Source organism: Microcaecilia unicolor, chromosome 5 (genome assembly GCF_901765095.1).
Source record: "Microcaecilia unicolor chromosome 5, aMicUni1.1, whole genome shotgun sequence".
NCBI lineage: Eukaryota > Metazoa > Chordata > Amphibia > Gymnophiona > Siphonopidae > Microcaecilia > Microcaecilia unicolor.
The window spans coordinates 21335579-21357972 of record NC_044035.1 but is presented as its reverse complement, the minus strand read 5'-3'; the positions used below and the strand labels follow the sequence as shown (position 1 = coordinate 21357972).

The 22394-nt window shown below is 43.4% G+C and overlaps 1 protein-coding gene across 1 annotated transcript in view; it reads right to left on the bottom strand.

The window, feature by feature from the left end:
* The window catches only part of GPAM (glycerol-3-phosphate acyltransferase, mitochondrial), a 131887-nt gene extending 125943 nt beyond the window's left edge, over positions 1 to 5944 (bottom strand). The window contains exon 1 of the mRNA XM_030202739.1: positions 5881 to 5944. The gene's annotated coding sequence lies outside the window, so the exon portion shown is untranslated. The remainder of the gene's footprint in view (positions 1 to 5880) is intronic.
* Between the last annotated feature and the right edge of the window lie 16450 nt (positions 5945 to 22394).

Below are 22394 nucleotides of genomic sequence, written 5' to 3'. Positions count from 1 at the left end.
ATGTTTGTGATATTGTTTTGGAAAGGTATGAAGATGCTATGAACTTTACCTCTCTGTACAAAGTGCAGTACAGGGAAGACTTCTATAGCTGATTATTTACAGCTTCTAGCAGACAGAGGGCCGGAAGCACAAAGCTTACCATGCTTGCAACCAGGGGCGTATCTGAACTGCGGCGGTAGGGGGGGCCAGGGCCAAAGTGAGGGGGCACATTATAGCCCTCCCTCCCGCCACCGCCGCCGCCGCCATTGCCGATCCCCCTCCCCCCAGCCGCTGCCATATCTCCCCCCCTCCGTTGTTGTCGCCTACCTTCGCTGGCGGGGGACCCCAACCCCCGCCAGCCGAGGTCCGCGTCCTCCTGCCGCTGCCGGCTGCCGTTAAAAGAGCTTCATTCTGTTTCTGAGTCTGACGTCCTGCACGTACAACGTGCCGCGACGTCAGACTCAGAAGAAACTTTCGGCGCCAGCTTTACTGGAAGAAGAAATGAAAGGACCTCGGCTTGGCTGGCGGGGGTTGGGGGTCCCCCGCCAGCTGACGGAATTCTTTTAACGGCAGCGGCAGGAGGACGCGGACCTCGGCTGGCGGGGGTTTGGGTCCCCCGCCAGCGAAGGTAGGCGACAACAACGGAGGGGGAGGGTTGGCAGCGGTAGGGGGGTCCAGGGCGAAATCTGCGGGGGCCCAGGCCCCTGAGGGCCCACGCAGATACGCCCCTGCTTGCAACATTTGCTTTAGACTGGTTATAACCAATCTAGATCAAATGTTATTTGCATCTAATGCACAAATGGGTTCTGCATCCCTTTTACCATTTGCCATAGCAGCTAGTGATTACCCTATGCAAATGTATTGCAACAAGCTCATCAGTTTTAAAATGAGCATTCCGAGTGATGCACAGACATTTCTGTGCACTGAGTACCTACGTTTAACATGTAAAACTTTACGGCAGGTCTGGAGCTGTCGTTATAGGGAGAAGTCTGTTTGCACTGTACAGGGCAGAAGACTGGACTCCTGCCCCCACCCCCAAAACTTCACGGTATCCCTGGTGGTCCAGTGGAACCCCTCTTGAGCCCCCCAACCCAAAACCTCCCTGGTGGTCCAGCAGACCTCCTGCTGAACCCCCCCCCCCCGAACCAAAAATTCCCTAGTGGTCCAGTGGATCCATTCTAGGGCCCCCTCTTGCCTCTGGGCCCACCCTTCTCAAAGTGGCGGCACCCAGCCCCTGCCCGGTGCATTCTGGGATGCACTGGGAGGAGCTAAGTACCATATAAGGTGTTTTTCCCTTTATATGGTACTTAGCCTGAGCTCAAAGTGGGTGGGCCTGTGCCCACCCAAGCTCACCCATGGCTATGCCACTGAACAGGGACCTGGTCCATATACACAGGTTAACAAATATACAGACGTAATCTAATATACACAAACAGCACAAGCTGCCCCATATGCAGAACATGGACTAAATATCATTTGTTTCCTGATGATTTTCAGCTCTGGGCAGACTTTGAGTAAGACCAAACTGATTCTATGCGGTGATTGGAACTTTCTAAATAGTTTAAGGATAATAAATTAAAGCTGAATTTAGATAAAACGCATTTGTTGCAAAGCAATGGGTTCTAATCCTGCAAAACTTTATTATTTCTTGAAGTGTATTTCTCTAGTTTGGCCAGCAGGTGGTACATGTTTATGTTTAAAGCTGTTACAGAGAACTGACTGTTCCCTCTTTAGTTAACACAGATAAGTGGTAATCTGCAGTGATGTGGCTAGCTATTTTTAAACTTGTTTTTCTGGGCTGTGATTGGCCCAGGAGCTCAAAATTCAGTTAGGACTTACTGGCTTTTTCTTCAGTCTTAGCCAGGGAGAAAAGAGAGAAGGATCTCTTTGCTGAGGCCCTCTGAACAGTTATATTTGATAATTTGTGAGCAGCTATTTGTCCTGATCTTCCCAGGTACTATTTAGATGGTAAACAAATGTTTAGATAGTATTATAATTGATCCACATTCATCTACCTGTTATTATGTGTTGTTTTGTTCCATCTGTTTTTATGGTTCACTGTTCAATATTTTTTTCATGACTAAAAACATTTTTAGTTTATTGCCTCTGCTTGTCTGGACTGACTAAGAATCCTGGTGGTTTGTGTGTTGGGCCTGTGAGTGCTTTCTGGGAACTGTGGGACCACTGGGAGTGTGGCACCCAGAAAGGAGGGTGCTAGTGTAAAGCAGAAGCCGCAGGTGCAGGCGGACCTGAGCTGTTCTGCGGATAGACCCTCTAAATGGCCACGGGGTAACCCCAGGAGGGTGGCTAGGTATTTTGTGACAGCATTGCATGGTTTATTAGGTATTAGAGATTTATTTTTTCTTTACCTTATATAGGTGGTGGTCTCTTAACTGAAAATCTGAGGTAAAACGTTTTGGAGTTTGATTAGATAGGGACCTTAGTTTTGTTAAGCAAATTTCATATAAGGAACAAACTGCTTTTGCTAGTTTCTGGTTACTTTGTAGATTACATGATGAAAAAGATCTTGCTGTTTTGATATTGATTATTGTAATGGTTTATCAATTTCAATATGGCTCTTGTTTACCACTATCACGCTTATTTTCGAAAGAGAAGGACGCCCAGCTTTCGACACAAATCGGGAGATGGGCGTCCTTCTCGCAAGGTCGTCCAAATCGGCATAATTGAAAGCCGATTTTTTGACACCCTCGACTGCTTTCCGTCGCGGGGACAACCAAAGTTCACGGGGGCATGTCAGCAGTGTAGCGAAGGTGGGACTGGGGCGTGATTAGGAGATGGTCGTCCTCGGCCGATAATAGAAAAAAGAAGGGCGTCCCTGACGAGCACTTGGCCGACTTTACTTGGTCCATTTTTTTTCACGACCAAGCCTCAAAAAGGTGCCCAAACTGACCAGATGACCACCGGAGGGAATGGGGGATGACCTCCCCTTACTCCCCCAGTGGTCACTAACCCCCTCCTACCATAAAAAACAAGTTTAAAAATACTTTTTTGCCAGCCTCAAATGCCATACTCAGGTACATCGCAGCAGTATACAGGTCCCTGAAGCAGTTGTACTGGGTGCAGTGTACTTCAGGCAGGCAGACCTGGGGGGGGGGGGTTAGGGGGCTCAGCACCCAAGGTAAGGGAGCTGTGCACCTGGGAGCAATTTCTGAAGTCCACTGCAGTGCCCCCTAGGGTGCCTCGTTGGTGTCCTGGCATGTGAGGGGGACCAGTGTATTACAAATGCTGGCTCCTCCCACGGCCAAAGGGCTTGGATTCGGACGTTTTTGAGATAAACCTCTTTGGTTTCCATTATCGCCGAAAACCAAGGATGACCATCTCTAAGGTCGACCTAAATGTCAAGATTTGGGCGTCCCCGACCGTATTATCGAAACGAAAGATGGACGTCCATCTTGTTTCGATAATACACGTTGCCCCACCCCTTCACGGCACCGTCCTTGTAGTTGGGCGCCCTTAGAGATGGTCATCCCCGTTCGAAAATGCCCCTCTATATCCCCTTTAGGGGTTCTATGTAGTTTACAAAAAAATGAATGAATAAAAATAAATAAATACAACAACAGGATGAAATAACCTAACTAGCCCTTGCCAAATAAAAAGGTCTTCAGTTTCTTCCGAAATGCTAAATAGCTCCATTCAATTCTAAAGGCAAGTGGTAAAGAATTTCCAGAAATAAATTACTGAGTAAGTAAACATTGTTTTGAAAAATCTCAGAAAATGATTATCTTTACGAATAGGTGGATGAGGATTTTAAAAAAGAAATTAAAGAAACACAATTACATCAAGAAGTTATGATTAAAGATCTAATATCTCGTAGAAGAAAAAACGAGTTTCTAGAAAACTCAATAAGAAACAATAATCTTAGATTCTTGAACTTTCCAAACAGACTTTGATATCCCCAAGAGATATGCTACGAAGATATAAAAAAGGAAAATTTGGGAGTAACTGATGAGGCAATTCCTCCTTTTTCTCCAATATACTACTTGCCTTCAAAATTACAAACAGCTCCCAATAATCCACTTGACATTTCGGAGATTCTAGAAGCCTCAGACAGCAAATTGGTAACGCCATCAACTTTGATTGCAACGGTGGCTTTAACACCAGATAAAAAACTGGTTATTGAGATTAGTTTTTCAGAACAGAGAGAAGAATTTCCTAGGATTGAGGATAAGTGTGTTTCCAAAGATATGCAGAAGAGACGACAAAGATTCTTAATGATGAGACCCGGGGTAACCCAAATGGGGGCAACCTTTTTCCTTAGATACCCCTGCAAATGCGTTATTAAACATCAATCAAATAAATATGTTTTCTTCGATCCCATTCAGCTCTCAACCTTTTTAACATCTAAAGGAATTGTGACTGGAGAAAGATAATTGCTCTTTAATAGTAATGTTTTTTCGGTATCATTATGGTACTTAGCTACAACGAATTCCTGATAAAAAATATTGTTCTTATATTTGTTAATATCCATATCTGTATATCTTGAATCCCGATATGTGGACTTGAGTATTAGTTGGTTTAAAAAAGGTCTGACATTAGAAACATTTGTTTCCTTTCCTAATATGTATGGATTGTAAACCAATTTACTTTTCTGAAACAAGTAGATTTTTGCTTGTGATTATATAGTAAATTTAATAAAAATAAAAAAAAGAATAGGTGGATGAAGTAACATTTGACTTTGCAAGCGAGAAGAATATCTGAGCAAAGGATCACTCAGTAAACTCATTACTAGTTCTGATGTAAGCCCATGAAATGTTTGAAACACTAGGCAAGCTGACTTAGGGGCCCTTTTACTAAGCCACATAGGCGCCTACGTGCGCACAACGTGAGCCAATTCGGAACTAATGCCTGGCTATCGCGTTGCCTGGGCGGTAATTTCATTTTTTACGCGTGTCCAGTACACGTGCCAGAACTGGGCGGTAATCGGCAGCGTACGTGCGCTGACGATTACCACCTGGTTAACACATGAGACCTTACCGCTAAGTTTCAGGTAAGGTTTCAGGCCCAATGGACGCGCACCAATTTTTATTTTGCTGCACGTCTATTTTCAGCCCAAGAAAAGGCCTTTTTTGCAGGTGCACTGAAAAATGGACCTGCGCGTATCCAATACCCGCATCTACACCAGCGTAGGCCACTTCTCAGCGCACCTTAGTAAAAGGACCCCTTAAATAGTTTTGTTCACTTATTGAAAGCCCATAAATTTGCTTCGTAAGAAGAAACACCATCATACCTCCTGATCTTATAGATCATCCGAGCCGAAGTGCTCTGATAAGTTGAAGCTTATTCAGTAACTTCTTGGATGAATCCATATATAAAGCGTTGCAGTAAAGATAGGGCAATACCAACATCTCAACTAACAAGGCAAAAGACGTTGCATTTTTTTTTTCCAAAAAATCAACTAAAGAGATTACAATTGGTACAGAATATGGCTGCTTCATTGTTAAAGAAAAATGATGATTTTTCATCATGTTATGTGTCTTTTGACTCTTGCTGGCTGCTCTAACCATTAGGCTATTGATAGAGTTACACTGGGTTTTTTTTTGTTACATTTGTACCCCGCGCTTTCCCACTCATGGCAGGCTCAATGCGGCTTACATGGGGCAATGGAGGGTTAAGTGACTTGCCCAGAGTCACAAGGAGCTGCCTGTGCCTGAAGTGGGACTCGAACTCAGTTCCTCAGGACCAAGGTCCACCACCCTAACCACTAGGCCACCCCTGGTTGCCAATCGAGCAGTGTATTTGTTTTAAACTAATATGTCTGGTTTTAAGTGCTTTGCAGTTAGAGAGTCCATTAAATTTAAAGGACGTGTTGAAGATGTACGAACCGGTTAGGCTACTTAGCTCATCCCAAATAATATTAAATTGCAGATCACTTACAAAAACATCTTTTGGAGTCCAAGGTCCAAAATTGTGGAATTGCTTGTCCTTGGAGTTCCATCAGATGCACTGTTATGATAAATTTAAGAAAGGTTTAACAGAATGTGGGTTGTTTTTTTTTAATTTATAAAACTTTAACATAACATATCAAGTATAATAACTTGAACAGAAATAAAGCTGAGAAGAGAAACAATTCACCAAAAACAAATCTCATATACTCCTAATAGTCCACAATAGGTGAGGATGCCAAGGAGATCTAGGAAATATAAAGTAAAGAAACGAAAAAAAAGATGCAAAAATCACTTCCCAGCTAAACCCAAAACATTATAAAGAGCCTTTTAAGTAGTGACAATAACGGAGGTCTCTTGAACTTCCCCAGATGATAGTGGCCAGAAGGGTAAACAATTGAGAGAGAACAAAAAAAAACATAGAATGAAGTCTGACCATGCATTTACAGGGATATTTAAAAAAGAACCTCCAGGTTGCTGAACTCCCGGACATAATAGGAAAAACTGTTTACGTTTTCTTTGAGTTTCTCTAGAAACATCCAGAAATATTCAAGGGCCCTTTTTACTAAGCTGCGCTATAGGCGCGCTAAAAATCAGCACACGCTAAACGCTAGAGATACCCAAAGGAATATATTCAATTCATTTCAAATCAATTCTTGTATACCGCTAATATCCTCTTTCCAGGGTTCAGTACAGTTTACACTGTAGGGAGTAGAGGAGTGGCCTAGTGGTTAGAGCACTGGTGTTGACATCCAGAGGTGGCCTGTTCAAATCCCACTGCTACCTGTTGGGCAAGCCACTTAACTCTCTGTTGCCTCAAGTACAAACTTAGATTGTGAGTTTTCCAGGCACAGGAAATATGCAGTGTACCTGAATGTATCACCTTGAACTTCTACTGCTAAAAGGTGTGAATTGTTTGTGGAGGAGTAGTCTAATGATTAGTGCAGCAGACTTTGATCCTGGCAGCCTGGGGTTGATTCCCACTGCAGCTCCTTGCGACCTTGGGCAAGTCATTTAACCCTCCATTGCCCCAGGTGCAAAACGTAGAGTGTGAGCCCTCTAGGGACAGAGAAAGTACCTGCATATAATATGTACAGCACTGCGTAAGTCTAGTAGCACTATTGAAATGATTAGTAGTAGTAGCACCTTGGTAAACAGGGACCCAAATTTTTTAAATCATAAAACAGTTTTTGTCTATGCATAAAGTAAATTCTTGACAACCAATCTCTATCTGTAGACAAAGCCAAAGTCTTAGTAATGTCCAACTCAGAGGACTCTAAAACGTCAGTCAAATTTGCCGTCTACATTCTGTTCAACATTCTCTTGATCGCCAATAATGTGTTGTTCTTGATTCAGCAGGACATTTTGTGGCAAATAGTGTATTTTAGAGCAACGTGGTATTATAGTCTAGAATATAATTTTATAACAGGGCAACTGGGCTGGGTAGGTACATAGGTAGTGGCAAATATCCACCCAATCAGCCCCATCAACTCAGGAAGATCCATTTATAGCTGCTCCCATTTATTTATTTATTTATTTTATAGCATTTATATCCCACAATTTCCCACCCACGGGCAGGCTCAATGTGGCTTACAACAGTCTGTTTTAAAAAAAAAAACCCATCAATTTAGCAAACAAACAATCTGTTTCTTAGAAGTGTGTGAGAGAAAGGGTAAAAGTAAAGAAGGGAAAAGGAGAAAGAGCAGTGGTGATCAATATGACGCCTGGACAGAGACAGTTCAGAAGTAAGAGATGCTAGGCGGGATTTGAGCGTAAGCTTTTCCCAATAAAAAGGTCTTGAGGCGTTTTTTGAAGGTCGGGTGTTCAGAAGTAAGTTTCACCAATTTAGGTAGACCATTCCATAAATGAGCGCTAACATAGGAGAAGGTGGATGCGTAGGTGGTCTTATACTTGAGGCCACTATAAACTGGGTAATGGAGATTTAGGTACAGACGAGCTGATCTGTGAGAGTTCCTAGGTGGCAAGCTGATAAGGGTGTCCGTATATGCTGGGGCTTCACCGTAGATGATTTTATGCACCAGAGTGCAAATTTTAAAAGTGATTCGGTCCTTGACAGGAAGCCAGTGCAGTTTCTCACGCAGTGGTCTTGAACTTTCGAATCTGGATGTACCATAAATTAGCCTAGCAGCTGTATTCTGGGCAATTTGTAGGTTTTTTTTAGAAGCATATCTTTGCACCCTGCATATATTCCATTTTTCTGGTCACTTTTTGGTGGCCCTTAATTTGAACATCTGCCATCGCACAAAAGTGCATATGTTACATCTATTTTGTAAAAGCAAAATATGCATCTATTTGCCTTCATTAAAAGTCTTTCTGAAAGCTCCCACACAGATACACATGCTCCGAAGCAAGTATAACTTTTTTTGCATAGGTTTAGCCACTTACACTAAAGCTCCCCACACAGATACACCTGCTCCGTATAGGTGTAACTTTTCCGGATAAGTTTAGACACGTAGACATGCATTTATTAAGCCTTAGGTTTTACAGGCGTGAGCACATCCTGTCCAATGCTGAGTGACCTTTTCGGTTCTGTTCTACAGAATCTGCATTAATCTGTTGAGTAACCTAAGGAGTGAATTCTTTATACCCAAATATCACTGTGTTCCTGCCAATGCATTACTTTACCTGAAGGGAGCTGTAAAAAGTTTTAAGTTTCAGGGCAGGAGTGCACATCCTTGTGTAAAGAGGAGTATGACACCTGAGTAAGAAGCACTGGACTGGTGGCTGGAGCACAGCTGATCTCCTTATGCCGCACTAGGTGTTTATACCCAGTAATTAGTTATCCTTGTCACATGCCGCTTGTGAGCGGCCCCGTCCCCTCTGGAGATGAGATGATGCAATTCTCTTACACTGTGTGGAAAGTAAACAAAATAGAAAGATGAAGCGACTATCAACTGATGCACTAAAGGCACGCAGGGCTCCGTGCAGGGGTTAACTTGGCTTTGGTGCACAGATGCAAAAAAAAAAGGATTTTGTATAAGAGCTAGCCGGCACAAAGCCTTGCACTACTTTACGCCAGCACACAGCAATATTTTTAAAACATGGCAATGAAGCTATTAGGTATTCTACGCAGGTACAGAGACGTGCACAGAAGACTGAAAGGCAGAGGAGGCACGTTAGCTCCACCTTCTGCAGCAGCATTGGCGAGGATTGAATGCCTCTTCTTCTCTTTGCTGCCAGCATTAGTGCTGTCAAACATTTTTCAATTCGATTCGCTCACATGAATTGGTTTTTTTTTTTTTTGCTTCAATTTGATTCGATTCAGCTCAGCTGAAATATGAGAGCCATAGCCTCAGGCCTATGCTACTATTATAACAGAGTAACGCAAACAGGCAGCAACAATTGAACAAGGACTAATTGTAATATAAGCAACTCTTAGGGCCCTGTTTACTGTGCTGCGCTATACGGTGTCTCTAGCATTTAGTACGTGGTAAAAACACTAGCGTACCTTAGTAAACAGGGCCCTAAGCGTGAGCACTCAGTCTTACGTAATGTCAAAAGGGACATTAGGTCGAGTCCTACATCTTCCAGTTTTTATTGAGAAAAATCATTTTGTCCACTTTGGCCGGCTTCAGACACCTGCGTCTTGCAGCTTTAGTTTGGCCAGCAGCATAAAAAAATTCTTTCAGATGGCACAGAAGTGGCTGGCGTACACAGAAACTCTCAAATCTTTCTAGCTGACTTTGACATCTTATGGTTAGATACATTATTTATTTATTTAAATCATTTCTACCCCACATTTTCCCACCACTGGCAGGCTCAATGTGGCTTACAACATTTAAGAAACAAACAGTAAAGTACAATAAAGTGAAAGTGATATGGACGGCTTAAAGTTACAGGGGTAAGGTAAAGTAATTGAGTTCACAAGGTCTTTATAGGATTGCAGTCCAGGAATCACAGATGCAGGACTGGATCTTTAGGGTAAGCTTGCCCAAATAAGTAGGTCTTGAGAGACTTCCTGAAAGTCAGATGATCTGAAAACGTTTTTACAGATTTAGGCAATGCATTCCACAAATGAGTGCTGATGTAGAAAAAGGTGGAAGCGTATGTGGTTTTATACTTGAGTCCAGAACACGCAGGGTAATGGAGGTTTAAGTATGAACGAGAAGATCGAAGTGAATTCCTTGGTGGTAAGTTGACAAGGGCATCCACATAAGCTGGAGCTTCTCCGTAGAGGATCTTATGGACTAGGGTGCAAATTTAAAAAGTTATTCGCTCCTGCACAGGAAACCAGTGTAATATGCACCGAAGATGAGTCGAGCCGCTGTGTTCTGGGCAGTTTGTAGTTTTTTGACAAGTAGGTCTCTGCACCCTGCGCATATGCCATTACAGTAATTGATTCGGCTTAAGACTAGTGATTCGACTAAATCCTATATAATAATTTGCACAATGAACATTCCATGAAGCTGCCTGGGTCCGTGCCTCCATTCTGATTGGCTGTGCCTGGGACTGAAGCCTCAGATGACATCATCCAGAGAGCCCAAGCAACAGCAGCATTCTGACAGAGAAAAAAAAAGTAACACCCTATCAGAAAACCTCTCCTGTCTCACACATACTACTCTCTGTGACACACAACACACACAGTTCACCCCCCCACACACAACACACACAGTTCCCCACCCCACACACACACAATTACTGACACACACACACAGTCATGCAACATCAACCCCCCCCCCCCCCCCTGTCATTCTGAAAGAGAAAAAAAATGTAACCCTCACCTCTGGCACTGTCTCTCACACACACACACACACAAAATAACTCTCTCACATACACAATCACTGTCTGTCTCATAGACACACACACTGACCCCTCCTTGGAGAATACAACGCAGATGATGAACACTTCGGAACCCCAATACAAGCCCAACACCGACACAGACCACTTCACCACACTCATCACCCCACCCCCGTCTCTCATTCTGACAGAGAAATAAAACTGTACCACCCTCTCAAAAACCCTCCCCTGTCTCACTTACACATAAACACACGATCTCGCTCTGTGACACACAACACACACAGTTCCCCCACCACCCCCCCCACAAGGTAACTGTCACACACACACACAATTACTGACTCACACACTCATGCACCATCGCAGTTCATCAAACCCATCCCCACCACTGTCACTGTCAGAAACACACAATCTAACTATCACATACACAGTTACTGTCTGAATCATATACATACACACTGAAAAAGCCAAGAACTACACAAACAACTACCCCTCCTCTGTCAATAGAACAATGATGTACAACACTTAGGAACTCCACTCAAACACAAACTATCAATAAAAAAATATATATATATATATTAAAACAGTTCAAGTCAAAACAAACACAAATAGATAAAACCTTGCTAGCGCCTGTTTCATTTGAGAAACAGGCCTTACTAATTACAAAATACTTCTCTTGGGAAATAAGGCTTGGGTTTCGGGCGCACGCAGAATCATTTTCAGCGCACCTGTAAAAAATTGCCTTTTTTTATTATCACACTTAGGGCCCAATTTACTAAGCCGCACTGTAGGCACGCTAATGCTAGAGACCTCCATATATATTCCTATGGGTGTCTTTAGCATTAGTACGTGCTAAAAAGTTAGCACAGCTTAGTAAACAGGACCCTAAGTTTAATTTACATTATCACACTTAGTTTAATTTAATTCTTTCCAAACTAACAAAATGTTGGAATTGATTCTTCCAAATCATCTCTTCCCTCCATAGGCACACAGAGATAGCAGACAAATACACACAGAGAGATTGGAAAGAATTTGATGATCTTGTTAGTTATCAAATGTCAGACCTGTTTGGACATAAAATTAACAAAAGGGAGAACCATTGTACTGAGAATATTTCCCAGTTGTGTGGGGTTTTTGTTTGTTTTGGGGGTTGTTGTTTTCTTTTTTTTTTTTTTTTGCACTACACTGCAGCTCCTTGTGACTCTGGGCAAGTCACTTAACCCTCCATTGCCCCTGGTACAAAATAAGTACCTGAATATATGTAAACCGCTTTGAATGTAGTTGCAAAAACCTCAGAAAGGCGGTATATCAAGTCCCATTTCCCGTTCCCTAATATAAGTATATAAGTAATGCCACACTGGGAAAAGACCAAGTGTGCATCGAGCCCAGCATCCTGCCCATGACAGCGGCCAATCCAGGCCAAGGGCACCTGGCAAGCTTCCCAACGTACAACATTCTATACATGTTATTCCTGGAATTGTGGATTTTTCCGAAGTCCATTTAGTAGTGGTTTAGGACTTGTCCTTTAGGAAACCGTCTAACCCTTTTTAAACTCTGTCAAGGTAACCGCCTTCACCACGTTTTCTGGCAACGAATTCCAGAGCTTAATTACGCGTTGGGTGAAGAAAAATTTTTTCCAATTTGTTTTAAATTTACTACACTGTAGTTTCATCGCATGCCCCATAGTCCTAGTATTTTTGGACAGCGTGAACAGACAATTCACATTCACCTGTTCCACTCCACTCATTATTTTGTATACCTCTATCATGTCTCCCCTCAGCCATCTCTTCTCCAAACTGAAAAGCCCTAGTACCTACAATGATGGCTACAACAATAGAAGCTTGATTATGAGAGTCTGAGTGAACAAAGTTTATTTGTTTGTTTTTTAATCATTTTAATAGCCATATGTATATTGAGTTGGTGTTTTCAGTGGGCCCAAATTCAAAATGGCTTCTGTTTTCAACTGGATATGTGAGAAATTGAGGAGATGCCTTTGCTCAAAAACCAGGGTCTGTTGCTGAATATTTCTCCTAAGGACCTGTTCACATGGTTTAAAAAAAGGCACATACCTTATATCATTAGATTGTAAGCCCTCCAGGAGCTCTTCCAGCATGGGGAAATAATCGGCACCGGCAGCACACTCTTCCAATTCTTAAGGCATGGGGGAGGGGGGCACCACAAGGGAATGGCGGGAAGGGGGCAGCGTGGAGGGGGCAGGCCCCTATATGAAGGCAGAGGAGGAGAAGTGCATTATGGCAGCCGACGGGCTTTTCGCTTTGAAACAATTTGGCATATCTGTTGAGTGAAAAAAAGAATACATTTTTTGAAAACAAATTGATTCACCAAAAACAAATTGGCGAATCGATTTGAATCACTAATCAGACAGCTCTAGCCAGCATACAGTTCCTTCAAGTTTTTTCTGACCTTCATATAGCAAGCCTTCCGGAGGGTGTGGAAAACAGATAACATGTGGAGGGATCTGATGAAGCTTGGTCCAGCAATCGGCAACTCAGATTTAATGCTAAAAAATGCAGGGTCATACACTTAGGGGTCCTTTTACTAAGGTGCCATGCAAAATGGGATGCGGTACTGTAGGCGTGGGTTTTGGGCGCTCGCAGAATCATTTTCAACGTACCTGTAAAAATTTGCCTTTTTTAATTTTTGCCAAAAATGGACGTGCGGCAAAATCAAAGTTGCCATGTGTCCATTTTGGGCTTGTGACTTTACCGCCAGCCATTGACCTAGTGGTAAAGTCTCACGCGGTAACCACGTAATAACCTACACGCGCCAAATGCCACTTGGCACACGTCCATTATGCGCAGCCGAAAATAAAACATTTTTTTTGGCCGCACGTATCAGACGCCCAACAAAAATAAAATTACCGCAAGAGCCAGGCAGTAACTCCATTTTGGTGCGCGTAGAGCTTTACGTGGCTTAGTAAAAGGTCCCCTTAGGTTGCAAAAATCCAAGGGGACAGTTTAGTATAGGGGCTAAAGTACTTCTCTGTACAAAAGAAGATCGGGACTTCGGGGGGTGATTGTGACTGATGATCTGTAGGTGGCCAAACAGGTAGAAAAGGCGACGGTGAAAGCCAGAAGGATGCTCGAGTGCATAGGGAGAGGAATGGCCAGCAGGAAAAAAAGAGGTGATAGTGCCCTTGTATAAATCTCTGACGAGGCCCCATTTAGAATACTGTGTGCAATTCTGGAGATCGCACTTATGAAAAGATATAAACGGGATAAAGTCAGTCCAGAGGGCAGCTACAAAATTGTTCAGTGATCTCTGTCATAAAACGTATGGGGACAGACTTAACAATCTCAATATGTATAATTTGGAAGAAAGGCGAGAGGGAAGGGATATGATAGAGACTAGGGCTGTTCATCAATTAAAAGTTTTAATCACACGATTAATCACAATTAAATTTTTTTATTGCGTGATTGATCTCATGGCACAAGTGTAAAATAAATGTAGTATGTACACATGGAGGGGCATAATTGAAAGGGACATCCAAGTTTTGATGAGGACGTCCTCGCAAGGCGTCCCCATCCAGGGGCGGAGAAACCCGTATTTTTGAAACAAGATGGACGTCAATCTTTCGTTTCGATAATACGGTCAGGGATGCCCAAATCCTGAAATTTGGTCGTCCTTAGAGATGGTTGTCCCTAGACTTGGTCGTTTCTGATTTTCAGCGATAATGGAAACCAAGGACGTCGATCTCAGAAACAACCAAATGCAAGCCATTTGGTTGTGAGAGGAGCCAGCATTTGTAGTGCACTGGTCCCCCTCACATCCCAGGACACCAACCAGGCACCCTAGGGGGCACTGCAGTGGACTTCATAAATTGCTCCAAGGTACATAGCTCCCTTACCTTGTGTGCTGAGCCCCCCAAACCCACTACCCACCACTGTACACCATTACCATAGCCCTTATGGGTGAAGGGGGGGCACCTAGATGTGGGTACAGTGGGTTTGTGGCAGGTTTTGGAGAGCTCGCTGTTTCCTCCACAAACGTGGGGGTGGATGGACCTGGGTCCGCGTACCTGAAGTGCACTGCACCCACTAGAACTGCTCCAGGAACCTGCATACTGCTGTGATGGAGCTGAGTATGACATCTGAGGCTGGCAATCAATATTTTTAAAGATGTTTTTTGAGGGTGGGAGGGGTAGTGACCACTGGGGGAGTAAGGGGAGGTCATCCCTGATTCTCTCCGATGGTCATCTGGTCATTTCGGCCACCTTTTTGTGCCTTAGTCGTAAGAAAAGCACGACCAGGTAAGTCGTCCAAGTGTTCGTCAGGGACGTCCTTGTTTCTTTTGATTATGGGTCGAAGATGGCCTAGTGTTAGGCATACCCATGTCCTGCCTCCGATACGCCCCCTTGAACTTTGGCCGTCCCTGCGACGGAAAGCAGTTGGGGATGTCCAAAATCGGCTTTTGATTATGCCGATTTGGACGACCCTGTGAGAAGGATGTCCATCTTCCGATTTATGTCAAAAGATTGGCATCCTCTTTCGAAAATGAGCCCAATAGTTGTTTACATTTTTTATTAATCCTAAACATTTCACCAATAACTTTGATTCCAGTTTCCTTATAAGAACACAGTTTCTTTAAGCATGTGAAAGGCAATTCTATAAGCTTGTGCATAGAGAGACATGCGTCAATTAAGCACCAAAAGTGACTGCCTTGAATCTGTTTTTTGCTTTTTTTCTGGATTTAGCTGGCATTTTTCTCAGTAGTAGCTGTAGGTGAGCTACATTCAGGTACACTAGAAATTTCCCTGTCCCCAGGTGAATTAGAATCGAAATTTTTTTGTTTTTGTCCCTAATCATTTTTATTTTATTTTATTTATATAAAAGGTTGCAGTGTCAAACCATACCCCATACACTATACACTATAGGAAGTGATGTTATCATGCCGGAAGCTGGAGCTTCTCGTGGTGTGCCTAACAGTAATTCGAGGTTGTCTAAGGTATGTGTATAACATTGAATTTACGTAGTTTTTAAATGTGTATGATAAGATCAGTAATTGCATGCATTGCCCATTTTATAAGGTCTCCTGAAGAAGTGAAGTAGGAAACACGGCCAGTGTTGGGACCAAAAACGAGACTGATGAATGATAATATGAAACCAGTGGAATCTTCTGTATGGCATCTGATATTCTGTTCTTCTATGGAAGTTGTGATACCATTTCGCTGTTGGATTTACAATTAACAAGGCAACGCGGCTTGGACACAATAGGTCGCAATTGAAGCTACAAGATAAACTCTTAAAATATACAATGGATGTTAAGTGTTGTTTGAAGTTCAACAGCTGTGGTTTGAAGGAGGACATTAGTTTTCTTTCCTTCTGTCTTTTTTGGGTGCTTATCAAGAGGGAATATCATTGACATCATTTTAGTTTTTGTAACATGAGTCTAGGATTTTGTAATAAATAGGATATTTCACAATTGGCATTGTATGTATGTATTATTAGACAGTAGGAGTGTATGTGAACAGCATATTACTCAAATGATATGGTAATAATTTTTATTGGGATACCATTGGGAACAATGACCACCACAATGATACATAAGAGTAGCCATACTGGGTCAGACCAATGATCCATGTTGCCCAGTATCCTGTTTTCAACAGTGGCCAAGTCAGGTCACAAGTACCTGACAGAAACCCAAATCGTGGCAAAATTCCATCCTACCAATCCCAGGGCAAGCAGTTGCTTCCACATGTCTGTCAATAGACTATGGACTTTTCTACCATGATATGTGCCAGCGTACCACACACAATACACTTAGCATTTTCAAAATCTAATTTTGTAATTGTGGCAATATAAGGTATACTGTCGTTTGACATTTGCAAAGAGCCACGTCAATTCCAGCCTCTTGTAAAGCAGCATTTACACAGAGCTGCAGTACATGCTCCATACATGGAATGTGCTCATACGGCAGAAGAGAAGCTGCTTTAACCACATTTCTAGCATTATCAGTCCCAAAAGTAGAAATTGTATCCCGAAGATGCCATTAATCAAGTATATATTTGACATGGTCAGCCACATGTTCAGCTGTGTGTCTTTCTTTAAAATTAAAAATTCCAAGAGCCATCAACTGAAGACACCAGTTTTCATTGATGAAATGCACAGTTGTTCCAAGATAGCTCTTGTTCCCAACAGAAGTCCAGTAATCTGCTGTTATAGATGCACACGTAGCTTTTGATAAGTGCATCATTTTTTCCTGCTTTTTATGACCATAAAGTTCAGATAACTTTCACCTAATGGTAGCTCGTGAAGGCAACACCTAGGTAGAGTCAAAAGTGGCCACCTGGAGAAGACTCTGCAGCCCTGAATCTGTTGCAACATGAACTGGTTTGCAGTCCATAGCAATCCATTGTATCAACGCGTTGGTCATTGCATCAGCTTTCACCTTAAAGTTGATTTTCTGAAGAATCTTCAATTTTCCGGTTGTCAGATGAATCTGAAGTTCCAGGAACTGAAGCTTTTGATGAGTGAACAAAAGGATGTTTGCTTTTAAGGTGGTAGGTCAGCATAGTGAGGCTTCTATGATATTTGAAATCCTTACCAGACAAACAACAGTTGTCTTGTCCTTGAAACGAAAGTCACCATTTAGCAAAACTTTATCATTATTCGTTGCCGTTTTCTCTCTTCACAGTTGTGCAGGACTTCAGAAACAGAAGGAAGCCTTTTACGAGAAGAAGAGGACCTCGGCTGGCAGGGGTTGGGGTCCCCCGCCAGCAAAGGTAGGCGATGGTGGGTTGGCGGCGGGAGGGGGGTCGAGCGGGTCGGCGGCAGGGGGGGCAAAGTCAGCAATGGCGGGGGGTCAGCGGCACCGGGGGGGCTAAAATGTGCCCCCTCACCTCAGGCTGTGGACCCCCCTCCCACCGGTCTGGCTACGCCCCTGCTACACAGGCTTACACCATCATGCATATGAGAGGTCAGTGCAGACTTACACTGAGGGCTGGATGCACTAAACTCCACGGAAGAGCCCTTCCCTTACCGATCCCTTAGCGAATCGGTAAGGGAAGGGCATGGATGAAGGAAATCGCATGCAAATGAGCTGCTCGCTGTAAGTTCATTTGCACACGATTTCCTTGGAAGCCAGTCGGCCAGCTGGACATGCGCAGAGCAACCAATCGTTATGCTGGCTGCTCTGCACATGCCAAAGACAGCTTCACGTCAAAAAAAAAAAAAGGTCCTCCCTGACGAGAACTGGACTTTTTTACTCTACAGATTTTTTGATGGGCGTCCTTCTTGGACGTGTTTTTCTTACGACCTCTGCCGGAGAGGATCGGGACGTGCGAGGATGTCCATATCAAACTATTTGGACTTTTCAATTATGCCCCTCCTCCAGGTCTCTCTCAGCCAATCACAGCACGTTTAGCTGTCACTGGTGTCAGCTAAACACACTGTGATTGGCTGAGAGAGACCTGAAGGGCATAATCGAAAGGGACGTCCAAATAGTTTGATTTGGACGTCCTCGCATGTCCCGATTCATTAAAAAGCGTTGACAGGCTCATTACTGCTGCTGAGCCCGAGCTCCTCCAGCCCTCATTACCAGTTCAGCAAACCCCTCTCCTTTCAACAGCACCAAATTGCTTTTGCAATAAATAGCTTGTCCACGCCTGATTGGTCGTCTGCCCTGGCACCCATCTCACCAGAATACTAATCAGAGGGAGGGCAGGGGCATCTCCACTGGGCTCTGGCTACTGCACTGTTTGTCAGCAGGCAAAGCGCCTGGAGTGGCCGTGGGGGGGCCTCACAATTGTCCATTAGCCCTCTCAAGGAACTTCAGCTGGCGTTGAGGAAGGGGGACAAATCTAAGCTCCTTCGTTCAACTTTTAAAGCAATGATTATAGCTTGTGTGTAACCGTTTTGCTTGTCAACAAGCAATCTGGGTTTTTCTTTCCCTCCCCACCCCAAAAGAAAATAAGTAGTAGCCCTTCACAAAGCTGCAAACGCTGGCCTGCCTTTTTTGTTTTTGAGTGAAGGACGTCCATGTTAGGCACTTTAGAAGGACGTCCCTGACGAGCACTTGGACATTTTTTTTTTCCAGATTGTCGTCCTTCTCAGACGTGTTTTGGAGCTCGCTAGGTGTTTTCAGCCCTGCAAGAATTTTCCGAGGAGGTTTGAGCAGGAAAATAGCCACCAAAAAAAAAAAGACAGCTGTAAGGTTTGTACGTTTTTTTTTCCTTCCGATTCCCTCACAGCAGCCCCAACGAGGGTGCAGACCTCCCGTTAGGATTTTCATGGTAAGGGGATCGGAAAACGGTAGTGCATCTCATCGCATACACATTATAATACTAATTTGCTCATTTGCATTCTGTTTTCGTTAGCTGCTACCGTGACAGGAAAATGGCTCGGAGAACCCTTTTGTGAATGTCCCGGTTTACTACTTGCGCGTTAAACTGGCTAGAACCAGTTTAAAAACTACGTTGCTGGCTCGTTAAGTTTAGTGCATCTGGCCCTGAGTCCCATTTCAGGCCCATCACAACACTTTATACAATACTGACTCGGGACACATGCATTAACAGCTAATTAGTGCCAGTTAGCACCAAGTAATGCCAGTTACCAGCCAATACTACTACTACTAATCATTTCTATAGCGCTACTAGATGTGGGCAGTGCTGTACACTTTATATGCAGGCACTTTCTCTGTCCCTAGAGGATTCACAATCTATGTTTTTGTACCAGGGGCAATGGGAGGGTTAAGTGTCATGCCCGGAGTCACAAGGAGCTACTACTACTATAAATCATTTCTATAGGGCTACCAGTCGTACGCAGCGCTTCACAATTTAACATGTAGAAAAGACAGTCCCTGCTCAAGAGAGCTTACAATCTAATAGGACAGACAGACAGGACAAATAAGGGATAAGGGTGGGACAGACAGATAGGACACATAGGGAAAGAGACTATTGAAGAGAGGAAGACAAGATAAAGGTTACAAGCAGGTGACAAGTTAGGAATTAAAAGCAGCATCAAACAGGTAGGCCTTTAGCCCGGATTTGGAGGCGGGACTGCAGGTTGGGAGGCAGGGATAGTGCTGGGCAGACTTATATGGTCTGTGCCAGAGCCGGTGGTGGGAGACAGGGATAGTGCTGGGCAGACTTATACGGTCAGTGCCAGAGCCGGTGGTGGGAGGCGGGGATAGTGCTGGGCAGAATTATACGGTCTGTGCCAGAGCCGGGGGTTGGGAGGCGGGGATAGTGCTGGGCAGACTTATACGGTCTGTGCCCTGAAGAGCATAGGTACAAATCAAAGTAGGGTATACACAAAAAGTAGCACACATGAGTTGTCTTGTTGGGCAGACTGGATGGACCATGCAGGTCTTTTTCTGCCGTCATCTACTATGTTACTATGTTACTATTTGAAGGCGGCCAGGGATGAAGCTTGACGTAATGGCTCAGGGAGTCTATTCCAGGCATAAGTTGCAGCAAGATAAAAGGAACGGAGTCTGAAGTTAGCGATGGGGGAGAAGGGTACATTTAGGAGAGATTTGCCCAGTGAACGGAGATCCTGGGAAGGGGTGTAGGGAGAGATGAGGGTGGAGAGGTAGAGAGGGGCAGCAGAGTGAATGCACAAGGAGCTGCAGTGAGAACTGAGCCCAGGTTCTCAGGCCACTGCATTAACCACTAGGCTACTCCTCCAGTAATCGGTTGTCATTGCCAATTAGTATCTCATTAATCAAGTTGCATGCTGATCGTATTGTTTAACTTGCAAGCGCAACTTTGCACGCTAACAGTGAAGTTATCCACGCTTGTTTATAGAACTAGGGGAATAGTATCAGGCTCTTTACAATTTAAACCACCCAATACTATCCTTATAATTCATGAAAATCTATGGATGTGGGAGATATGTATTGGTCACCTGTGGCAGCCAAAGCATTACTCCCTTTGAATATCCAGCTGATTGCTTCCATCAGATTTGAACCCCTTGATGTGCCCAGTTGATCCTGCCCCCCACCACCACCACTGATCTCCATTCAGTCTCCCTCTTGCCCTTTGACTACCTTCTGCTGTATCTGTCCCATGTGTGTTTGGGGTCAGGTCAAGGGTAAAGCAGCAGAAGTGGAATTGGAGGGAAACAGAACACTTGTCAGCCATTTATTTGATTCATAATGGCTTCCTAATTAACATTTTTTTATTGTTAGAATGAGTTCTGCTATCTTATTACAGTAATTTTCCAGGTAGTGTGATGTGATGCTGCTTTGATTATACAGTGATACCTCGGATTTCGTCGATAATCCGTCCGAAAACAATCGGCGAAATCCAAAACCGACGAAAACCGAGGCAATTATTTCCATATAGAATTGTTTGGCTAGCCGCATTGAGCCTGCGATGAGTGGGAAAGCGCGGGATACAAATGTAATAAATAAATAAATAGGCGCGCGGGGTGATGCTCACACAATGAGAAACAACGCCACACTGAGCAGGAGAACGCGTGGGTCGCCCTTTGTTTTCGCAAAATTAGCAGCAAGGTCACGTGGGGACGCCGACGAATTCAGAGGCAACCGACGAAATCGGAGACAAATTTTTTGCGGAACAAATCCTCGAAAACCGAAACCGGCGATAACCGAAGTCAACGAAAACCGAGGTATTGCTGTATCAGGTAGTTGTTCCAGTACTGTTTTGGGACATATAACATTTTTTTTGCAAGCTTTTATACAAAGATGTTAACCAAGCATGAACTTTCTGGTGTTTTTCCAGTGACTGTTCCATAGATGTCTAATAATGACTCATATTTATTGTAAACCAGTTATGTATTGTGTCTCTTCAAAACCTTTCCGAACAAGTGAGCAGATGTGAGTCCCCAAAAAAGCAAAGAGCCTGTTAGTCTACTAGCAGAAACAATCAAGTTGTTGTTACTTCTTCTAATGTAAGAACTTGGGCTGCCAATACATTTTTTTGTTGTACTTACAGATGGGTCCTGCTGTATACTGCTGAATCTACTGCCTGCCTGGAAGTAAGCAGAAGGAATATCAAGCAGGAGACCAGCTGAAATGGTGCCAGCAATCAACAAGGAAGCATTTTATGCTGCTGAAAGTCTTTTGGAGAACCTGCTGTTTCTCGACTACTTTAGGATTTTGTTAACAAAAACTGGCCTTTCAGAACATTACTAGCAGCACGTAAAATAAAAACAAAAAAAATGCAGCTAGGAAGGCAGGTTTCTAGCAAATGTAAGTAGAGGAATGTGGTAGCCGTGTTAGTCCACCCTTAAGGTTATCAATAGAAATCAAACAAAATAAAACATGGAAAAGACATTTGCTTATTTCCGATCTGAGGAAGAAGGGCAACCTTCGAAAGCTAATCAAGAAATGTATTAAGTTATGTCCAATAGAAAAAGTATCATCTTATTTTCTTTTCCATGTTTTATTTTCTTTGATTTCTATAGATTCTGCATGGAATGTTGCTATTCCACTAGCAACATTCCATGTGGAAGTCGGCCCTTGCGGATCACCAATGTGGCTGCGCAGGCTTCTGCTTCTGTGAGTCTGACGTCCTGCACGTACGCAGCCTTCTACATGGAATGTTGCTAGTGGAATAGCAACATTCCATGTAGAATCTCCAATAGTAGCAACATTCCATGTAGAATCTCCAATGGTATCTATTTTACTGTCATAGTAATGCTTGAATGTTTTCACTTATATACACTGTCATCTAGCACATTTGCTTATTTCCGATCTGAGGAAGAAGGGCAACCTTCGAAAGCTAATCAAGAAATGTATTAAGTTATGTCCAATAAAAAAGATATCATCTTA